The 22,843-nt window shown below is 45.7% G+C and overlaps 1 long non-coding RNA gene across 1 annotated transcript in view; it reads left to right on the forward strand.

The window, feature by feature from the left end:
• Positions 1–369: 369 nt before the first annotated feature.
• Positions 370–22,843, forward strand: part of LOC115937444 (uncharacterized) — a 28,837-nt gene continuing 6,363 nt past the window's right edge. The window contains exons 1-4 of the long non-coding RNA XR_014143742.1: positions 370–1,230; positions 2,898–3,083; positions 4,381–4,454; positions 17,570–17,664. This is a non-coding gene — a long non-coding RNA (uncharacterized LOC115937444). The remainder of the gene's footprint in view (positions 1,231–2,897; positions 3,084–4,380; positions 4,455–17,569; positions 17,665–22,843) is intronic.

Here is a 22,843-nt window from a genome sequence, read left to right on the forward strand (position 1 = left end):
GGCTGTCCTACCCCTCTGCAGAGCCGTGCAACCTCGAGGGCTTACCCAACCCCTCGAGCTTTATTGTATTTACTTTTATTCTTGTTTTTACACCAAAGCCGGCATGTCTGTTAGAGGTGCTGTAGGCACCATTCACTGGACATGGTTGGGGACCGGGTTCCTTACCTCTGATCACAATACTGAGGAAATAGACCCCGAGGAGATAGGTTACCAGAGCCTGAATGGAGTGCGGATGGGGAGGAAGGTAAGGCTTTAAGGCACCAGGGAGTCTCACATTCTAACATCATAGAGTCAAGTTCTGGTCAAGGCAGGCCATCTTTGGACCACGTCCAAGGAGGTTTAATTAAAGAAGAACTAAAAAGACCTCTCAAAAGGCAATTTCATCTGCAAGGCAGTCTTCCAACAGGATCCCAGGGGCATCCTGAAAGTCAAGTTCAGGGTTCTAAGAGTGCTCTGGGGGCAGAGGGCTCTGTGGCTGGCCACCTGGGAGCATAGCCCACACCTCTGCCTCTGTACTCTGGAGGTGCTCACCATGGTGACATCACACAGGAAGGTGACTGACTGTGATCTGTCAAATGAAAGGATGAACGACTTTGCAAAAGCTTCCTGGGCTTCAGGAATCCCGGCGTCCCCCTTCAGCCAAGCTAGGAAAGAATGCGTCATAGAGAATGAGATGCCAACCTCTCTGCGGGGGGATTGAATGGGAGAGGGAGCAAAGTGAGTTTCTGAATTTGCAGCAAGATTAGGTGGGAAGCAAAAGGAAGCCCCAGAGCCGGCAGGATCAGGATGTGCTCGCCCTCCGAGCCTTCCCCTACAGGTAGGAAGTGCTCTGCGGGTTTATGCGGGCTCCAGGCCCTGGAGGCTCCAGGCTGCAGGTACGGTGCTGTTATGTTGGCACCTCTGGGAGAGGTTCAAGTTTCAGGCTGAACCCCCAAGGAATTAGCACCAGGGAGGTGCACCCCGAGGGGAACCTGGCAGCGGGCCCCACGCATTAGCTGGTGGGGGCAGCCTGACTTTTGACTCCCTCGGTGACTAAGGACTCAATGGTTAGCTCCTTGCTTCAAGGCCAGTGCTCAGCTCCTGATTTCCCTGTGGACGCCCAGATGCTACAAGACAGGCTTCGGGAGATGCCGGGCGTTCTTCTGAATGCCTGGGGGCTGACGTGTCGGTCAGGAGCTTGGTGCTCCCCCAAGACGGCTTCTGCCTGAAGGCAGCCGCTGCAGCAACATGGTAAGGGCCTCCCGGCGTCCTCTGTCCTCCCTTCCCATCGGCATCCACGCGTGGGGCACCTCTTGCTCAAAATGCACATTCTCGAAGAAAAATGGCTATCGTTTCCCGAGCATTTGCTATGTGCTCAGTGCTTCATACCTACGATCTCATTTAATCCTCACCTCAAACCAATGAAGAAGGGACCATTCTCATCCCCATTTTCCAGATGAAACAACTGAGGATGAATGAGATTTGGGGAAGGTGCGGGGTCAAACAGCTGGTAAAATGTGGGGCTGGCCAGCAGCCGGCAGCATTCCTCTACAACCCCAGCAGTAGTACTGTAAGAGTAAGCACTATTAGTTCAGTTTGGCTCTTAAGCCGCCTGGGCTCAGAGAGGGTAGGTGATTTCCCCAAAGCCACGAAGCTCTAAGGCACAGAGACAGAAAGCCATCTGGCTCCGAGCGCAAGCTGTTTCCTCTAAGCCCCACCCCCTCTCTGGGCTCACTGAGGCTGGATTATGTTCTGGGGCCCCACCCCCCCAGCCAACAGATGGCAGGCCCCGGGAGCAGGATTAGATATGGAACGTGCAAAGTGATCTTTGCAGGAGAAATACTTAGCTAAACTTAACATTTTCTGACTTTTTCTAAAAAGGAAACAATTGCTTCTTTTGAACACTGATGTTTCTTAAAGGTACCACAGCTACTCTCCAGTAGTCCTCAAAAGATCTGGGTGCCACTAGCCAGTGAGGGTCCCTACCTGCCTGATGATGTAACTAGTTTAAAGGTGTTGGTTCCCGAGTGTTAGAGAATTTGGGAGCTGTTTGTCATTCTTGCCCATTCCAGTCAGGCCCTCAAACGTATAAGGAGTGTGTCTTGGTGAGAATCCCCGTGAACTGGTGTGTGAGTAGCAAGTACAAAAGATCTCTCCCATATGCAGGACCAGCCTGTCAGCTGCCTCTTTTTTTGCTCTCTCCAGGGGTGGAGAAAGTCCCGTGATTTTAATATTCAGGAGAAAGCGTATTTATAACCAGCAGAGGGTGAGGGCGTTGCCCTCCGACCTATATGTTCAGAGCCCCCAAATGGTTACCTACGCCACTGACTTCAGAGACCACTGAATGCCAAAGACCTGATGCTGGTCCTAGAGTACATGTCCCACTGACCCTAAACTCATTAAATTTTGAGATACGTGATCCCATGTGGTTATAACTCACCAGCTGATACCCCTGCGCCTTGCTTTCCTTTGTCACACACTAGGAGGCTTAGGCAGCGGGCATGATATTTACGTTGGCCTCGGCACTCTCTTGCAAACATTGCTAGGATAAACAGTTGCTATCTTTGTTAACATTGAATTGATTTTAAATGCCTGGAGATATTTAAACATTTTCATGCTTTCAAACTCAAAGCTTCAATTCAGTACTTATTTGTTCAGTAAGTATTTATTAAATACCTACTATGTGCCAGATATCATCTGGCCAGTTTAGCTGCAATACAGATAAATTATACCTACTTCCTGACCCCAAGGAACTTACAATTTAGCAGAGGAGAGGGGAAAAAACGATATGCAAAAATGATGTGAGTGTGTGTGAGTGTGTATGGGTAGGTGTATTGATAGATGGCTATGTAGATAGATAAATAGGAAATATGTGTGTGCACATGTGATGTGGTAACATAACAATCCTGTGGTAATAGGGACACAGAAGGTGAGAGTCTGGGACACAGCGAATGCCGGCCAGTATCCGGTGAAGGAAGCGGGACCGGTTCTAGAGACAAGGCAACAATGGAGCCAAGACTTGCCACGGAGTGACTGAGCAATGAGGAAGGAAACACCATCAGAGAAGGGCCATCTGTATCTGGGGAGAGGGGGAAGGCATCTGGGTAAGCCAAAGGCAGCCGCGGTAGGGACAATGGAGACATAGATTTTGATGGTTCGAGAGAGTGTTTTGAATGCCAGGCTACCGTGTGGCCTTTTAAATGAGTCACACGTGGGGGGGGGCAGGTGGAGCCAGGACGAGATGGAGTGAAGGGAAAAGACTTCATTTTGGTGTGGAACTGGAAACACAGCCAAGCAGGGTGTACAGTGTGTTCCCAGAAAGAGCTGTTAGGGCTCAGACCCCTCTTCTTCCTGCTGGCATTGGCCTCTCTCCCTTTAAGAAATCCCCATACAGGGGCGCCTGGGTGGCTCAGTCGTTAAGTGTCTGCCTTCGGCTCAGGTCATGATCCCAGGGTCCTGGGATCGAGTCCCACATCGGGCTCCCTGCTCCGCGGGAAGCCTGCTTCTCCCTCTCCCACTCCCCCTGCTTGTATTCCTGCTCTCGCTGTCTCTGTCAAATAAACAAATAAAATCTTTAAAAAAAAAAAAAAGAAATCCCCATACATAAACATCCAAACTTGTAAGTTTTGAGCCTGATATTTGCGAGACAGAAGGATTCTTTACTTGATGAAGATTTTTTTTTTAAAACCGAGTTCCCTTGGTGCTTTCAAATCTAATCCAATCATTACACTCCTAGGTTAGGTGTCCCCGTGCTGTGGAGATGGGTGGCCTGCATGGGTTGTACTATCCTTCACCAAGCAGAGGCATTTATAAGCTTCTTATTTAAAAAAAAAATTTTTTTATCTGAAGGAGGAAAGTAGGAAGATTGCAGATTAATGAGCAAACCAGGAAGAAAACTCTGCTAATCCCATTGCTCTTTCTTTATTGTTAGTTTTTTTCTCCCTTTATTTTCCTCCACTTTTGATGTCTTCCTCTGCAAACACACCATTCCTGACTCATTTTTATAAAGAAAAGAGAATTGTCCTTTCCCTGCCTTTTCGACATGGCATGAGGCGAGTGCCCTTCCTGGTCCCGGTCTCGAACCCCATGCCCCTGTTGTGTTTTTGAACTCTTTGTTCTAACCAAACGATTCCCCATTTTGGAGATGATTACAATGAACCTCTTCTAATTCTAGTCTGATTTCAAATTTAGCTCCTAGGTTTTCTCTATGGAAATGACTTCTCTAAGTTGAGAAGAAGCACAACTATCAAACCAATAAACTCACAAGAAACAGGGAAAAAGTATAATTCATTTCGTTAAGAAGATGCCTTTGTACTTTTCCTAAAAGAAACTGTTCAGATGTCTATGACTGGGGATTTCGTGCTTCATTACTTATATTTTCCCTCTTGTTTTGTGTTCTAGTACAGATTTATCAACACCTGTCTGCAATCCTTTGTGATAGAGAAATTTGGTGAAGAGACCTGGGAAAAACTGAAGTAAGTATATTTAAGGAAAGATGGAGAATCCCCCCCCCCCGGTGGTAAGACTCCAGCGCTTTGAAGGTCATGGGTTTTTACTAACCTTTTGATCAAGGCAGATGGTTGTTGGTAGGGATATCAGTTCAAGTACCTTAGACATACCAGCTAGATACAGAATAAATCTGCTATACCGTATCTGTGTTTAAGGAAGGTATTAGTCTCAATTCCTAAACGCAGCCCGTGTGAATAAGTATTCTACCTTTAATGTCATGAATGAATTCTTATTCGCTCCTCTTGCAGAAGAAAAAGCAACTGCCTTATTCCCAATGTACATAAATGGAGCTGCCAAAACCTCACAGAAGAGGGGTATCCCTTTTGAGTTTAGCCAGAATCCCTCTTTAGGAATTCTTTTTTTTTTTTTTGAGAGGGAGAGAGAAAGAATCTTAAGCAGGCTCCACACCCAACATGGAGCCCCACGCAGGGCTTGATCTCATGACCTGAGATCATGACCTGAGCCGAAATTAAGAGTCAGCCACCCAGGCGCCCCCCTCTTTAGGTATTCTTTAGTTACCTGTTACAGTTTTTCCTCTCTGCTTCCACCCAGAAAATGCTGAACAAGGTTACTTACATCTTCACGGGGTATCCTGTCTGACTCTCTAAGTTTGTTCTCTGTCTGCCTTCTTGAAGGCTCCCAGCCTTAAAATGTTAGAGGACTGGACTGACGGGTCTCCGAGATCTCCTAGTCCTGTGAAGAGGGAAGAGTAAAAAAATAGGGGAAAATGATTGGCTTCCTCAGTTAATTGAAACAATTTGGCACTGCCTTGCCTATTAAATCTACAAAACGTTGAAATGATAATAAGCAATTCTGGTGAAGATGCAGCAAATGAGTAATTGCTGATGGCATCTTAAGTCAGTGTAGCCCTTTTGGAAAGCAATTTGACAACATGTACCAAAAGCTGAAAAAATGATGAAATCCTTTAAAGCAGTAATTTCATTCTAGAGAATTTATTCTTGAGAATCTAGTCCCTTAGAAACAAACATATCTATCTATACACACACACACACAAAAAGATGAAACATAGCCTATATTTATAAATAATAAAAGAAACAATTATCTTTAGCGTTCAAAAATAACCCAAAAGTCAAATGGAATGACAAGAAATACATCATTACATGGGATGCTTGCAAAGATTGTGAAGCAACCTGCAAAATTTTATGACAATATTAAGTCCAAAAGACCAGAAACAAAACAATAACAACAAAAAAAGACACAAACTTATGTAGTTACTGGGTAGATCACACAAATGAAGGGAAAGACCAAACTAGTAATGACTAGTAACTGAACTAGAAAGATGAAGTGCTGGATCACTTTTTTTCCTAATATCTATTCCCAAATTTTCTATATTTTTTCATGGCTTTTGTAATGTCAAAACAGTTTAAAATGCTTAGTGCAAACTTTCCCTCACTCCTTCCTATTCCCATTTTACGAATAAGATAATTAGAGCCGAGAGTGCAGGGGACTTGCAGTCCTTGGGGCTAAATCAGGAGGAGGCAGACAGGCCCCTGCTGCCCGGGCCCCGGCTCCACGCCCTACACAACCGCCAACTGCTCATGCGTCATGTGTCTGACCCTCTTCTGGAAAGGCAGCCCCAGGCCATTTCCACAGCATCTCCAGGGTAATTTTCTTAAAAGCACCAGAGGTTGGGGTGGGAACAAGTAGCTCTGGCCTCACAGAGGCAAAGAATACTCATTTCTAAATATTTCAAGGAGGAAGGTTTAATAATTATGATCAGAGAAAACTTGGACTTGCTTGAGAGATCATCTGGCCCAGATCTCCTCATTTTACAGATGAGAAAACTGCAGCCCAGAAAGGTTAAGTGACCTGCTAAAGAGTGCACAGCAAGTAGGCAACAGGCCAGGGTGTGGTATCTGTTTCTTGAAGTGCTCCTTTTCCACCCCCTAGGCTGCCCTGAGGAGAGAAGCATTTGAAGACTCTGAGACTGTCTTTTTAAATTGCTATTATATTGTAAAGGGTAAACTCAGCAAGAAGAGGAAGGAAAAGCATAGTCTTATCTTAGGCACTTAACTTTGGGCCAGGATCCTTCCATAATGATCTTATTAAAGCCCAGAAGAACACTGGCAAGGCAGGTTACTGTCTCTGCGAAAAACCCTGGGGGATTAAGTAATTGAAGAAGCCATTTTGCCTGGGTGATGTAATAATCTACAGAAACACCACAATTATACCTGGAACTTGGGAACTAGGTGCCAAAGGCCCACGTCAGATGGGAAACTGGGATCCTTTGCTCTGCCACAAACTAGAGAGGAGAAGGTCAGCCTGCCAGAGGGCCAGCAGCCCCTACTGGGGGACTGTCAGTCTCAGAGGAAGGGGAGGAAGGTAGGTGTGGGTGGACACTGCTGGGTGGGTTGGGAACCAGCTTGAGAAAGAGGGTACACATACTGAGAGAAGTCACCAGGTATGGCTGCGAGTCCCTGGGGAGTCATAGTTGGTTTCAGCAGGAGGTGCCTCTCCTACAGTCCTTGGGACCCTGGGCAAGTTCCTTAACCACTCTGTGACCCAGGTGTTTTCAGCATAAAATAATGACCCTAGAAGTAGCTAAGCACATCGGGGCTGTTGCAAGCATTCAACGAGATAGGACAAACGAGATGCTTAGAAAAAATGCCTGACCTGTGGTAAGCGCTCACCAAATGTGAGGCGTGTGATTGAAGGCGATGACCACTCTTGGCTTATTTTCAAGATGGCGGTCCTCAGCTGGGTTGGGGAGAGGAGGAGGAGCCCTACGGTGTGCACCCACACGCCTGGACTGGAGTCCTGGCTCTGGGTTTGGAACTGTGTGTTCTGGAACAGGTTGCTTCACCTCTCTAAAGCTGCTTCCTCATTGATAGAAGGGGAATGATGCACCCCTCTTCCAGGGTTGCAGAGAGAACTGAGTGGAAAAATCGATCCCCAGGTACACAGTAGATACTCAGTAAGTGCTGTTTCCCCTCGAATATGCAGGTGCGACGCTAGGATTAGACTACATTCGACATTAATAGGCATTACTTTGCGGCTGGTCAGGTGACTGTGCCTTCCATCTTGAAGAGATGATGTTCCTCTAAGATGCTCTTTTTGCCCAGAGAAGGACACCTGGCTTTCTAATATTAGCATCATTTGGTGGATGGCATTGCCTCTGTTCCTTTTTCGGACTGGTCTCCCCAACCGCCAGTGTGGGGCATTGTCCAGCCCTGTCTTGAGGACCCCCATAAATACTAGTGACCAGCTTATAAGAGGGAGGGGGGACTGACTTTTGGTGATTGATTTTTGATCCACGATGCTTGTATCATCTGAATTCCTGGTTAGAACTTTGAGCCTCAGCTTCTCAGGTGGTCCAAAAGAGTCTGTTTTGCCCAGGAGAAAGGCCAGGGATCTAGAAATAACTGGAAATTACCAGACACAGCTGGAGCACTTAGACATGAGTAGAGGTAAAACAATAAACGTGTTCAGTCCGTGGATTGCGGGTGGTTGAGAGGCGCTGTTTACAGAAGGCCGCTTGCATGCCCCCACATTACAGAGCAGATGCAATGGGACCAGCCATGGGAACCCTGATTGGTTAAGATGTTCAATGTATCTTTGTGAATCCAGGGGGAAAAAAAAAAAAAGTTTTCCATGTGTAAGTAGATGGAAGTGGTTTCTTCCTTTTCGGATCCTTGGTATGCCCTCCCTGAGAGGAATGGTCCATTTTCTCTTCCTGCCCCCAAGGAGCATTTCTCATGGCATTCCCAATCAGGAAGCCCAGGAAGCCCTACCACAGGAATTCCAAGATGTTAGGACACTGGAAGGAGGGGTGCAAAAGGGTGCAAGAGAATCCGAAAGAGATGTCCAGGAACCAAGACCTCAGGGAGGCCATATCTGGAGTCTGTGTGGCTAGGCGTTACATCTGATAATCTTGAAGTACCAACCCTGTGCTTAATTGAGTCTCCAAGGATACGTTTGTATATACAGCACTAGACATGTATGTGATCGCATTGGAAACGCATCCTTAAAACAAAAGCAAAGCCTACCTAACCAGCTCAACCAGCAATGAAAATTGCATCATATTAGAACTCATTGAAAAAAAAAACAAAACTGTAGTGCAGAAAACTCAGCTTATAAAATGCAAATTAAGGCAAGATCATTTGCTGTGCAAAAGGATTTGCTTCAGGCCACTTTTAAATAACAAGTTCCCTGGTGCTTTTAAAATAGAATTTTAGCTGAAAAAGAAAAACCCATCAATTCCTACACAACTTTTAAAAAGGAATGATTAGGTAAAATTAAATATGTCTCCAGACTTTATGACATAAATTTTATTTTATATGATATAATCAGAAACAGATGTTTCTCATCCTTTGCCTGCATTGTTTATTTCTCTCCCATATAACCTAGATTTATAGATTTCTAATTATGAACCACTCTTTTATAACCTTCTGGCTAAAATCTTTATCAGGACTTAACAATGAGAAGCAGCTAATAGGTTGGGAAGAGTAAAGCCTCTGGAGTCAGATCAACCTTTACATTTTGCCGGTATCATTTACTAGCTGTTTGACATGGGCAAGTTTACTTATTCAACAAGTATTTATTTAGCTCCTAGTGTGTGCCAAACAGAATTCCTGGCACTGGGAACAGTGGTGAAGGGAACAGATGAGGACTCTGTTCTCTTGGAATGTGTATTCCAGTGTGAGGCTGGGGGCAGACAATAAGCAAGTATCGTGCTAAGTGCTGTAAAAATATAGGGTACTTGATAGTGACCAGGGATGGAAGATGTCAGTTTCTCTGAAATGGTCAGAAAAGGCCTCTCTACAAAGGTGATATTTGAGCTGAAAGGCAGGAAGAAGCCATATTTGAGTTAGGGAATCATATGTGTTCTAGGCAGAAAGAACAGCCAGTGCAAAGGTCCTGAGGTGGGACCGGGTTTGGTAAATTCAAGACCCAGAAGAAAACTCAGTGTGACTGGAGCATCATGATCGAGAGTCTGATAGGAGATGGGAGTGGAGACATGGTTAAGGATCAGAATATATAGGTGGCTAAAGATGGAAAGGAGTGGGAATTTTATTCTGATTGCAATGGGTAACCGAGGTCTCTGAACCTTGGTGTCCTCACTTCTAAATGGAGATAATAATGGTAGTCTCCTCACCCATTTGTGAAGACACAGGTGAAGTGTCTGGAACTTAGTGCAGGATGTTGCTTGCAAGGATCAGCAATTCACTCTGTGAGCTAAAGTTTAAGGAAGTTAGTAGGAGTCAGAGATGGGCATTAGTAGGATTCACAGAGCTCAACTGCAGAAAGCACAAGAGACACCACACAGGACATGGAAGGTCGGTGGGCCTCTCTCCATCTCTGTGCCTCTTTTCATGTTCACTCTATTTTCCTGGCTCTCTCTGCAAGTCTCTTAATTTCAATTTCTCCCCAAATTTTCTATATGCCCTTTCAATTTAAGAGATCACAATCATTTGATAGAGAGACCCAGTTTCTCAGTGTCTCCATTCCAGACACCTGAGACAGAGGGTTTGCTGGGCTGACTTTGGTCAGGTGCCCATACCTGGACCCACCAGGTGGACTTTGGAGGGTAGGGTCCCTGAGAAGAGGTTCTGGGTAGAGCCGCTGTGAATGGCATATTCTCTCCACTATATAATCAAGTATGGGGGAAGGGATGGATGTCTGCCTGATTTACGTATGCATGAATGGAAGAGGAATAAATGAATAGTAGATGGAGAGGCTCTGAGAACCTTTGAGATCATCTTTGAAAATGTGTACATGTGTCTGCATGTATTTTCTGGGGAGAGGGTACATGCTATTCATCAGAATTCCTAAGAACTCTATGACCTAAAAAGTTCAAGGGCCCCTGCCTCTACATTTTCAGGATTTTGTTCTTACTAAATAAGAAATGCTCCTGACATTCTGATATCTGAAAAAACATCATTTCAAATACACTGACAAACCGAGCCAGAAACAATCAGGAGGGCTGTCGCTCATCCTCCTTCTGCTATGCCTCCTCCATCCCAGCCACTCGCTAAGCCTCGCCCACTCCCTCCATCTTCTCTGCTTTTCCCATAAATAAGGTCTAGTTAAAAAGTAGCTGAAAACAGACAGCTTCTATTTTTTAACTTTTACCACGGAATGCTGCCTGTCTCCCCACTCCCACTCCATTCCTGGCCATGAGTGTGCTTGCTGATTTATCTGGCTGCCTAAAATCATCAGAACCTCAAGGGCTTTGAGAAATCAAGTTGGTTAGTATGTCTCAATGGGGTGACTTACTCCCCCAAAGAGTATATCGGAATATTCAAGGGCTTAGAACATTTAAAAAAAATACTTAATATTATGATATTATTATACATATAAAAGAGAAAACTGTTTTTCTAATAAAGACCATTGAAAGTAAAGCTTGAGAAATAGCTTTGTTTGGTGGGAATACATGGAAAGTAAATTTAGCAGGAGTAGAAATGGGTATTATAAGGCCTGAAACTTAAGGAATTTGGAGGGCCTCCTTTAAAAAATAATATAAAATTACAAATAAAAATTTATCTACAAAAGTGAGTCCTTATTTAGAATGAGGAAAAAAAAATTAAAAGCTGACAGATAACATTAACATCAAAGGTCCAAAAGGTAGAACATATTTATTATTATTATCATTAATTATTGACCTACTTTTATATTTTTCCCTGCATCTTTGGCTACTTGTGGCTTTCCTGTTCATATGACAATGATTTAATGAGATCATTTTCCATCAAGAGAATGGAATGAATGTTCCTCTAACATGGCTGGCTGAAAATTATTTTTATTGTGTTTTATTTTTATTTTATTTCTTTAATTTCATCTATTTATTTGACAGAGAGAGACACAGCGAGAGAGGGAACACAAGCAGGGGGAGTGGGAGAGGGAGAAGCAGGCTTCCCGCCGAGCAGGGAGCCTGATGCAGGGCTCGATCCCAGGACCCGGGGATCATGACCTGAGCCGAAGGCAGACGCTTAACAACTGAGCCACCCAGGTGCCCCTATTGTGTTTTATTTTTATTCGTAGCTTAGACAAATGTCTTTCTGTACGTCTATAACTTTCCAGGCAGTTTCTTACAAGGTGTGCCTCTTTGCTGGTGGCAAGTTCTAGGAGAATGCTGGCCCTTTATCTACTTGTACATGTCTCGCCCCTCTGCCCCCAGCTGCCCACTGCTGTTACAGGGCAGTTCTCTGCGAGAAGGTGGCCCCCACTCAGGGAGTTGCAGCCTCTCCTTCAGATGCCTATTGTGGGGGTCACATGAAGGTCTGGATGCTTTTGAGGCTACCAGGGGGAGGTGGCTCTGGGGGCTGGGTGGCCTGCAGTCCCTCCCAGAGGCACCCAGGACCATCATCAGGGCATACAGGGTGGTCCTTCCACCACCCTCCCAGCCTGGGGTGGCTCCAAATGAGGGAGGCTGGGCAGGGCTGCTGCTTTCCCAGAAGCCTCAGCTTCCTTAGCTCCCAAAGCAAATCTGATTCATCATGGGCTTAAGTGAGAAGTTCTCAAACAGTTTGGCCTTAGGAAGCCTTTTTTAATCTTAAAAACGATTGAAGACCCAGAGAGCTTTTATCTATTGGCATTTACTGTATTGGAAATTAAACCGGAGAAATTTTAATAGATGGTTATTTCTTGATTCGCCTAAAATGGCAATATAAGTCTATTACATGTGAGCATAAATAGCCCATTATTATGAAAAATAACTATTAGCCAAATAAAACAATTAGTGAGAAGAGAGACATTGCTTTATATTTTTTTTGCAAATCGCTTCAATGTTTGACTTAGGAGAAGAATGCTGGATTCTATTTTCTGCACTCTATTGTGATCTTTGGTTTTTGTTGAAATTTATGAAGAAAATATAGAAGGAGGAAGCACTTTCAGGCTCTTTTCAGATCACTGTGGAGGTTCTTTTAAACCTCACAAAAGCTCCACTAGGTGGTAGTTTTTCCAAGGTCAGTTACAATGTTGAGGGCAAATCCTTTGGCCTCTGTTGCACTTTGAAATATCTTTTGCCATCATTTTGAACTATCGTGCATTAGTCATTTGGAAAATATTAGCTGGCTGAGTTATGCAGATCTTACGAATATTGCCATAATGCATCATACAATATCAAAATCACATTTGTCAATATCACCACACTCTCATCAAAGCCTCTAAGAATTGGGAAGCTAATGAGCTCACAGTAGCAGATGCAAGTTTTCCAAAATTCCAATTCTCACTTGAGAGCTTGAGTTTTATCATTGGCAACAAATTCTGTCAGTTATTTTCCTTGAAGTGACAAGTTAACTTCGGTCTTTTTTTTTTTTTTTTTAAGAAAAATGTCTGCCAAATATCCAATTCTGAATAACTGTTGTCCGTCTGTCAGTGGTTCTTTAAAGTAGAAATGATGTTGCATGAGAAAAGTGGCTAATTCGACTCACAAAGGCAATCATAAAAGTGCTTTTCCTTGAGCTGACCTAGGCCTCCTTGTGTAGACAGTGGAAATGCTTTCTGCACTTCCTGCTTCGTCATGCAGAATGTTCAAAAGATTGTGTTATTGCTTCATTAAGGACGATTTGACATGGAACTGGCTTTTTCTTTACCACGAGTGCGTGGCAGCAAATATGATCACTTAGTTCGGTTTAGTACCACTGATTTGATTCATGCTAAGGCCCTAACGGGTTTACCTACCCATGCTTTTGAACCATTAGAAGACATTTTAACCAGTAAAAAGGGCAAATAATGTCTTAATTTTATTATGAAAATAGTTTTGACTTCTTGGACCCTAGAAAGCTTCCTAGGGTCTCCCCCACCCAGAGCTTCCATGGAACATACCTTGAGAACTGCTGGTTTAGGTGCCAGAGTCATTCTCAGTGAATCTACATTGCGTGTTGGCTGGGAGGGTTGTACATCAAAATCTCCACGGAAACACTGACCTAACCTAATACTGTCACTGTAAAAATAAGAAATGGAGGAACAGCGAGATTTGTTTCAAGTCATGCAGCTCGACTGTGGTAGGGTCAGGATTCGTTCCTGGCTCTACTGACTCACATATGGTGGACACGTAAGCCTCTATCAAGTTAGGTCTCTCACACTTCGTAAACCTCTTATAACTCCCTGTCAGACTGCTATTGTGTGCCAGGTACAATGCTAGGTATTGAAGACAGGAAATCAAATGATATTTGCCTATTGGTTGGGGCCCATTGTCTAGGAAGCCTGGGGACAGGTACCTCAAAGGTTACAGGTGCAGCCGGTCATAAGGCAGGTAAATAGCAGGGACTCGGGAGCTCAGAGGAGGGGCGCTGGGATCTGACGGCAGCTCATAATGACCAGAGCTGGTGATTCTCAGGCTAAGTGGGGAAGGAAGAACAAAAGTTGGCCAGACTCTCCTTCCTGTCGGGGGAGAATCCGTGGGAAGGAAATGGCATGGCTGGTCACAGGGACTTGGGGCATCTTGAGGAATGAGGAGGGGAGGTGGCTGGAGGTGAGGAGTAGGGTGCAGGGGCTAGGTTGTATGTGTCAACCCAACAAGTCTGGAGTTTGTCACGCAAGCCTTTGGGAGCTGGAGCAGTGGGCTAGAGCGTTGGCTAGAATGACAAGCTGGGACTTCTTCTAAATACCAGGTGGTCACGACACCAGGACACCAGGTCATGGCACCATGTAACTCTCAGGGCCTCTTTTTCCCCAACTACACCTTGAGTCACATGGTTACACACAAGTTTGTAACAGGAATTCTCTACCTACCAGAAAGGAGCTTTTGAAGGAACGATTTCCCATGGCTTAGGATGGATCCCATTTTCTTGGCCTGAAACTTGCTACAACGTGCTATTTATTTTTCCTGTGGGCTTTATGGCTCACTCTGGACTCTTAGAAACCATTACCTCAGTTTTGTAACACTGAACAACGTTAAGATCTGTAATTTGCAATGTGTGGCCTTGCCAGACTGAATCCTAGAAAGTGTTTCTGAGCAGTGGTTTCCAAACCTGGAGAGTCATCTGAGGCAAGTGGTTAAATAAATATGGATTTCCAGGTACCACCTCCAGGGCCCAGGAATCTGTATGTTTATTTTGATCCCCAAGTTATTCTGGAATAGGCAGCCTGGCCCTGGTTTCCTGCCCAGTTATTTTGGGTATCGTGAGTTAAAACTAACTAAAAAGGAACACACATTTAATGGCTGAGTATTCCAGTTAAAAACTAATTTGTCAGATCTCCTGAATATGTGTATATATGGTCACCTCTGTGGTTGGCATTTTTCACATTACATGAAATACGCTCCTCTTTGTGTGAGTTGGAAACATCAACTTACTTCATTTCCCACAATGCTTCTCCAATCCCCAATCTCTTCAAAATGTTTTTTCTTTTTTTTTCTTTTCTTTTTCCTTTCCTTTCCTTTTTTTTTTTTTAGAGAGAGAGAGAGTGCAAGCAGGGTTGCGGGGAGGAGAGGGGTAAAGGGAGAGGGAGAGAGAAAGAATCCCAGACTCCCCATCGAGCGCATGAGCCCAACGACTTGGGGCTCAATCTCACAACCCTGAGATAATGACCTGAGCCAAAATCTAGAGTGGATGCTTAACCCACTGAGCCACCCAGATGCCCCTTCAAAATGTTTTGTGATGGCCATTTTTCTCTCTTTCCCTTCTTATCAGAGGTATTGCCATCTCATAGGGAGTCATCAATTGGTTTATTTATTTATTTATTTTTATTCTTGGTGAGCATATTGTTTCACTATAGCAGTTTGAATGACTGTATATTGCAAGTGTACATGGACTCTGTGGGAAGTGTTACATGCAAGATCACCGAGATCGACAAACAAGGCTGACAATTCCCGTGCAATCATAACAGTCTGGGCATGTCTGGCATTCCAGAAATGTGCAACATATATACAAACCAAATAAATATTTGACACTAAAGTGTTATCAGCTCAGCCTACAGGAAAGAAGAGGCTGCCAGACCCAGACAGGGAGGAATGGGTGGTCCCACCAGAAGCCTGAGAGGTGGCACAGAGCTTGTTACATTTTCAAGGGTCTTGGAGATGACATAATCCCTTTGGGGGCCTTCTGAATACATTATGATAACACGTTAGGCTTCAATATGGATCTTGCTCATCATGTTTCTATTTTACTCATAGGCATAGAAGCAGCGTCCAAGTTTTCACAAAGGCCCACAGGCCCGGCGGGAGTGGATGGAGGGTGATGACAACATGGCAGAGATCATCTCACTTAAGGGAGGGATGGTGGTTAACAGCATCCTTTGTCTGCCCCGGGCCCAACATCCAGCTTCTCTGAACAGCTGTGTCTGATGATACTTAGAGACCACTGTACGGACAGGGACCAAAATAGGAAGCTTGCAGGTGGAGAGAAACCCAGAGAGCTTCTAGCTCAGTGATGGTCATGTGCAGGGGCAAGGCCCCTGTAGGCTGTTTGAGAAGCTCTAGCAAATGCATGTGGGCTGGGGAGGGGAGCATAGATTTAAAAAAAAAAAAAAAAGGTTAAGGAACACTGATCTTACCAACTACCTCCCTTACTTTACTGATAAGGAAGTCGAGGCCCAAAGAGAGAAAGTAATTTTCCCTCAGAGCTCATTAATAGCAGGGTTAGATTTGGAACCAGGGTGTCCTGCTTGCCAGCTGGGTCGCCCCCGGCACAGCATGGCACCTCTGTGCTCTTGCTATTATATCAGCTTCCCCCTGTGTCTGTGCGGAGGTTCTCATTCTCTCCTTTCACTCCTGTTACTCTCTCTCTTATCCTCATCAATACTCCTGTTGGAAATGTGGGACAAGTGTCATTCTCCCATTTAACAGTGAGGAAGATAAAGTCCAGGGAGATAAAGGCATGGATAGCTCAGGAAAAAAAAAAAAAAGATTTAGGAATGAATAAGGATCTTCAAGTATTAGAGGGCTGGTATCTGGAGGTAGGAGCATCCCTGTCTGCACATGCCCCGGGGGCAGATCCAGGACCCGGGAGAGGGACGGCAGGTGGCAAGTGCTAGAGCTGGGGGGGCTTCAGAGCTCAGAACCCAAGACCCTCACGTGTCAGCTGGGGGATCCTGGCAAGACAACCTCTCTGAGCTTCCATTTCCTCCACAGTAAGTAAGATGATCACAAAGGATCTGTCATTGCCATGGCCAAAAGCAGATGCCCAATAAATAGAAGGTATTATCAGGGTCTAGAAGTAGGTGTTAGTTCATCATAAGAAAAAACCTTTCTATCAAAGAGAGCAGTCCGTAAATGAAATGTGCTGCCTTGCAGAGAAGTGAGCTTCCTGTCACTGGAAGCATTTAAGAAGAAACTAGAAGACTAGCAGTCAGAGGTAGTATAGAATGGAGAATTGGACAATTGGGAAATTTCATACTTCTCCCAATTCTGAAATTCTGTGCAGTGATCTGGGATAAACTCAAATGTTTTGTATTTTTTTCGGTTCTTCAAACATTCTCTCTGCTGCCTTGGAGCCTCTTCACTCTGTCCAGAATGCTTGGCTTTGCCTATCCATCCTTCAGTCTCAGAGGAACCTCCCTTTCTCGGGGAAGCACTCCCTGCCCAGCCTCCTGTCCTGACTTGACGGAATTGCTAACTGCAGTTGAATGGTTCACATAAGGAGCAAGCCAGGAGGGTAACTCCCAGGTGAAGCCACTTTTCACCGGGTTTGGCTAACTGTTAGAAGACTAAAGTCCACCCATAACTCCTAAAACATAGCTAACCATGTTTCAAAACAGTGAGATTCGCAAGCAGCTGTTCTCCTTGCTTCAGAGCATGAGGCTCTGGGACCTCTGAGTTCCATGTTCACTAGTGTGTGTTGGGTTCTTAACATGCGCCAAGCACAGTACCTCCTGCTGGGGCTTCAAAGATCAAAATAAGTCACAAGCCCATGCTCAAGGAGCACAGTCTAGGGGGGAAGACTAATAATCTTGATACCAACTAGGGAAACACATAGCCTACTGGGGATCCTTGAGAAGGGAGCTCTTGGCCCAAACTGGGGTCCAGGGAAGACTTCTTGGAGGAGTTGACACCTAAACACTCCATGGCCTCCCATTCCTGATGACCAAGAGTGTGATCTTATATCTTAGTCAGTGGGTATATCCTGGAGGCAGAGCTCCAGTTAGTTGCTGGGTTTTCATTGCCCCTTGATTTCTCTTTCAGAGCCTCTGCAGAAGTGCAAGATGCCTTCATGACCTACACAGTGTATGATGACATCATCACCATTAAGCTCATCCAAGAGGCCTGCAAAGTTCTGGGTAAGGAGGAAGAGGGCTTGTTTTGGTGTCTTAGGGCTGTCGTACTGAAGTACAACCAGTTTCCATCATCCACAGTCGTTCTGTTAAGTCCCTGCGAACACTGAGTTAGCAATCCTGAGCCATTGCTCTGAGAAGGACAGGCTAGGTTCTGGAGAGACTTTGGTCACATTTTCATCAACCGATAACTATATACCCTTGTTTTGGGTGTTTCTGTTTCGAGATCCCTTATTTCATATATATTGTTATTAACATCGGACGTGTGGGCAGGAGCACTATAACTCATACCCGAAGGAAGCTTCTCTAACACACATCTTTTGTCTGAAAGGCACATCACACCCTTCTTGTATTTAGGAGCACTAGGCAGCACTTCAACATTGTTCTTGGGGCATTTTCAGCAGCACAATCACCCACAAAAAAGCACAAAAATGTAAAAACATAGCGCAAAGTGGATTGCAAAAAGGCCACTTAATTTAGAGTATGAGAAATGAGACAAGAACACAGAGCACTGCCTCATTTGACCTTTGCTAGAAACGTGTGTGTTGGGGGAGCTCCAAGTTTTTGCCACTGCACCTGCTCTTGAATGACTGCAAATGCTCTGTGGGACTGATTTTGGGCTTGCAGATTCGTTTTAATGAGTGGGTCAGTTTGCAGATATGGGATCTGCACATGATGAGGCTCGATGGTACCACAAATTGGGTACTTTAAAACAAGGGAAATCTATTCCCTCATAGGGAATAGGTCAGGGGGCTGGAAACCTGAAATCAAGGTGTCAGCAAGGCCATGCTCCCTGGAAGGCTCTAGGGAAGAGTCCTTCCTCTTGCAGGTTCTGGTGGTCCAGGTGCTCCCTGGGGCAGCATAACTCCACTCTCTGCTTCCATCTTCTCCCCGTGTGTCTATGTCTCTATGTCCAAATCTCCTTCTTCTTATATATAAGGACCCTGGTCGTATTGGATTTAGGGCCAACCCTAATCCAGTTATCCACCCTTTCCATTTGAGTAGCCTTAAGCTTCTCACAGTCAAAAATCGTGAGTGTCACTCTGAGTTTCATCATCTGTACCACCACTCTCATGGGTGGCCTTGATGATGGCCTTGACAGAGGTTGTAAGACCTTTGAAATGGATCATCATGATTACCTCTGGGTGTTGTGGGGAACAGCTTTGGGAATCCTCTGAGGCCAACCACACTCGTGTTTATCTGGAAATAGAGGTGGTGTGTTTTGTGGAGGTGTTGAGGGCCCTTCTTCCCCATCTGCTCTGCCATGGGATGTCTTCCCATCTACCCAGACATGAAAATGCCATTGACAGGGTCATAATGGGGGGCCCAATGTGGATGGTCCCACTTACAATGCACCTCTACTTCCAGGATGATTCCTCGCACAGATGTATCAGCAAGGGATGGTTTATTATATTAACTTGCTCACTCCCCAGGCCTGGATGGGAAGAGATTCAGGACAAAGTGAGAATACAGTTCTGCCTCTTTCTAGTTTAATGACTGAGGACAAGTTACTTACTCGGTTATAGTTTTCTCATTGGTCTACGAGAATAATATCTACCCATCAGAGTTATTTTGAGGATTAAATGAGATGATATATGCGAAAATGTCAAATGGGCTATCTGGCATAATAATGGCTTTCAAAATATATTTCTTCCTTTCTTTTTTCTTTCTTTCTTTCTTTCTTTCTTTCTTTCTTTCTTTCTTTCTTTCTTTCTTTCTTTCTTTCTTTCCTTCCTTCCTTCCTTCCTTCCTTCCTTCTCTCTATATTCATTTCCTATTTCTCAATAAGGTTCTACTTGGAGGTTCCAAGTGGACATGGATTTTGGAGGAACACTTCAAACCAGTCACCCTCCTTTCCTTTACCCTTCCTTCTCACCAGCACGGAGCACATAGTGAGCTGGGGCCTGGGGAGGAAGGAGTTTCTACTGTCCCAGGCTCCAGGGGGCTTGTGCAGGAAGGTGAAAGAGTCCCCCGGTGCTTCCAGGTTCTTTGATGACATCCCTCTTTAGGTCCCAGTTGAACTTCCTTTGCCTATTCTTATAGGCACTGTGGCTTTGGGTCATGTTGAGATGGCATCTGGGGATTACTGCAGGCAGACTCTGTGTCAGCATCCTCTGCCTGGCCCCCAAGACCCTGGGACAGAATTGTTGCAGGTGTGGGTAAGGCTCGGGAGCTCAGGGCCTTCAGGCTGGATCCGGTGCAGCCCCCAGGGGCTCAGGCAGCCGGGGCTGTGGTTTCCAGCTGTTTTTCCTGGAGTCTCTGAGGGCCCAGCAAGTGGCCTTCTGTCCTCAGGACCTCCTCCAAGGGTGGTCACAGGTGAAAGCCCGCCCCAGGCACGTAATAGTGCTGGAGAACGTACCAGGGCAGTTAGGTAACGCTAAGCCTGCAGACAGGTGGCTTCTCCAGAATGCAGATGTGTCAAGTGCTGATGTTGGACGAGGCCCTGAGTTTGTTTCTCTTTCCTCTGAATATCAGAGAAATTCTCTGATTAAAAAAAAAAATAAATTGTGCCAGCTTTAACCCCATGCCCATGATTTTCCCCTTGGTTCCACATGGCAGTTTGACACCCGTGTCTCTTTTCACGGTTTCCTGGTCATTTCCTGGATGCAGAAAACCTTTCAGGTGTCTGCATCGGGGAGAAGCCCCAAATCTCTGCAAAGCTGGGAGGGGGAAGCTTTTGAGGCTCAGGGAGCTGAGCTCCTGGTCACTTGCCAGCCACACCTCCTAACAGAACTAGACAAGGTTGTGTCTGAGACTGGACACCAGGTACAGGAATGAAACGTTCATTGGCTCCTTCAGCTCCTGGAGCTCGGGCTCCAAGGGCAGCAACATGTCCTGGACGCCTTCTAAAGCCAGTGCACAGCCTCGCTCTGCAGTGGTCCTCGGGAGGCAGGCAGAGGAGGAGGGCCGACAGGGCTCATGGGGTGTCCCAGAATCACAGCTGAACACCCACCACCACTCCCCCCTTCCAAAGAGCTTCACAGAGTTTCTAGGAAAAAGAGGGGCCAGGGTCTGGGTAGCATCAACGGCACCTGCGAACGCGCCTCCTCTACCCTGACTGACCTCTTTAGGGGCTCCTAGACCCCTTTGCCTCCCCGGCAGCGGATGCCAGGGGAAATTTATGCAGCGTTTGGGCTATCCCAAAGCGGGTAGAGTCAGGACTTCAGGAGGAGTCTGACCCCAGGTGTGTACTGTTTAGAGTGCTGTGCTGCCTGCCCTGGGCTGGGAGCCTGGAGACCCACCTTCTAGACCCAGTTCCCCGCGTAGGCAGCAGGCTTCTTGTCCTTCACGCAGCAGCTGGCCCGCTCCAGAGTGAGCCTCTCGGCCTTCTTGTTTAACACGCCTGCTGAAGAGATTATTTTCTTACACATTGCTTTTTAATATTTTAAAACATGTGATTATGGCATTATACATGCTTTTCAAAGCATGAGGGCAGACGCCTTCCTTATTCTGATTTGCTCATAGGCGAGGCCTGGCCCTTACCCAGTGCGGCAGGCCGGCCCTGACTCTGAGTGGGGGCTGCTGGGCGCTGGGCAGATCTGCGTGTAGAGGGGCCACCTTTCTCCCAGCTAAGTCGGGGGAGCGTCCGGTTCCTTTTCTCCCACAGAAAGAATAAAAATCACGAGGTGGGAGGTGACTCTAGACTTGACCCAAAAAGCTGGAGTTTTGACAGAGCTTAGGACATAAAAGAGCAACAGAGCTTGAACCGGATGGTGGGATAAAGCTTTCCTTCATTCTTTCCTTGATTTTCTTTCAAGGGATTGGGGCCCAAAGTAGGTGCTCAGCAAATGTCAAGTGAGTCTGACGGGGGTGGCAGAGGCATTTCTATGTTTGGTGTCTCTGGCTTTTGTCCCTTAGAAGTAGGGCTAAGCTTGGCTGTTCGCCTTAAACGGCTGTAGTATAATGTTATGGGCCCTCTGAGCAGTGACTGGTAAACCACACAGAGCCCATGGGCCAAATCTGGCTCCCTGCCTGTTTTTGTAAATAACATTTTATCGGAACTCAGCTGTGCCCATGTGTTTACATACTGTCTAGGGCTGCTCTTGTGCAGAGCTGAGGCACTGCAGCAGAGCCCTGGAAAACTGAAAATATTTACTATTTACCCTTTACAATTGTCACCGAATGCTCTGGAGAACGGATCTTCTTCAAGATTTTTTTAAATCCCTTTTTACTTGAGAACCGCTATGGACCAAATTATATTCAACCCCCACCACATTCCTATGTCGAAGCCCTAACCCCTGATGTGATGGTATTTGGAGATGGGGCCTTTGGGAGATAATTGGGTTCCCATGAGGTCATGAAGGTGGAATCTTACGATGGGAGTAGTGCCCTTATAGGAAGAGGTCTCAGACCACTGGCGCTCTCTCTCAGGAAGCATGGGCATGTAGTCTTTCTCTCTCTCTCTCTCTCTCTCTCACACACACACACACAAATCCCCAGCCCCACATTGTGTGAGGACATGGTGAGAAGCCAGGAAGAGAACTCTCTCTAGAACCTGACCACATTGACACTTTAATCTTGCACTTCCGGCTTCCAGAATTCTGAATACATAAATTTCTGTGGTTAAGCCCCCAGCTCATAGTATGTTGTTACAGCAGCCCGAGCGGACTGGTGCAGGAACTTGAGAAAGTTTTTTCAACTCCAGAAAGAACAATTTCCCGTGTCTAATATCACACCCAGGCCATTTGTAACCGTGTGTGATCATGAACACCGTTTGGGGTGGTCAGTACCATCAGCCTTCCCATACCCACCCCTCATGCTTTCATAATTCCAGACCAACCAATACATTTGGAAGCAGCAATGATTTTATAGACTTTTGTAGATTTTATAGTGTGTGGGGCTTTCCACCAAAAGCCAAAGTCTATCACTGTGATTTCTAACTTCTTGTTGCTTATCCCAGTAGTATCTCTTGGCCTATACCTGAAGGGGTATATAAGTATGGTGAGTGCATTTTCAAATAAAAAGTTGGGATGTGGGATGCCTGGGTGGCTCAGTCAGTTAGCATCTGCCTTTGGCTCAGGTCATGATCTCGGGTCCTGGGATCGAGTCCCGCATCAGGCTCCTTGCTCAGTGGGAGCCTGCTTCTCCTGCTTGCTGCTCCCCCCGCTTGCACGCGCTCTCTTTCTCTCTCTCTCTCTCTAACAAACAAATAAATAAAATCTTTAAAAGAAAAAGGTGGGATGCA

This window comes from Leptonychotes weddellii, chromosome 3 (genome assembly GCF_054177405.1).
Source record: "Leptonychotes weddellii isolate Sample4059 chromosome 3, ASM5417740v2, whole genome shotgun sequence".
NCBI classification, from domain to species: Eukaryota; Metazoa; Chordata; class Mammalia; order Carnivora; family Phocidae; genus Leptonychotes; species Leptonychotes weddellii.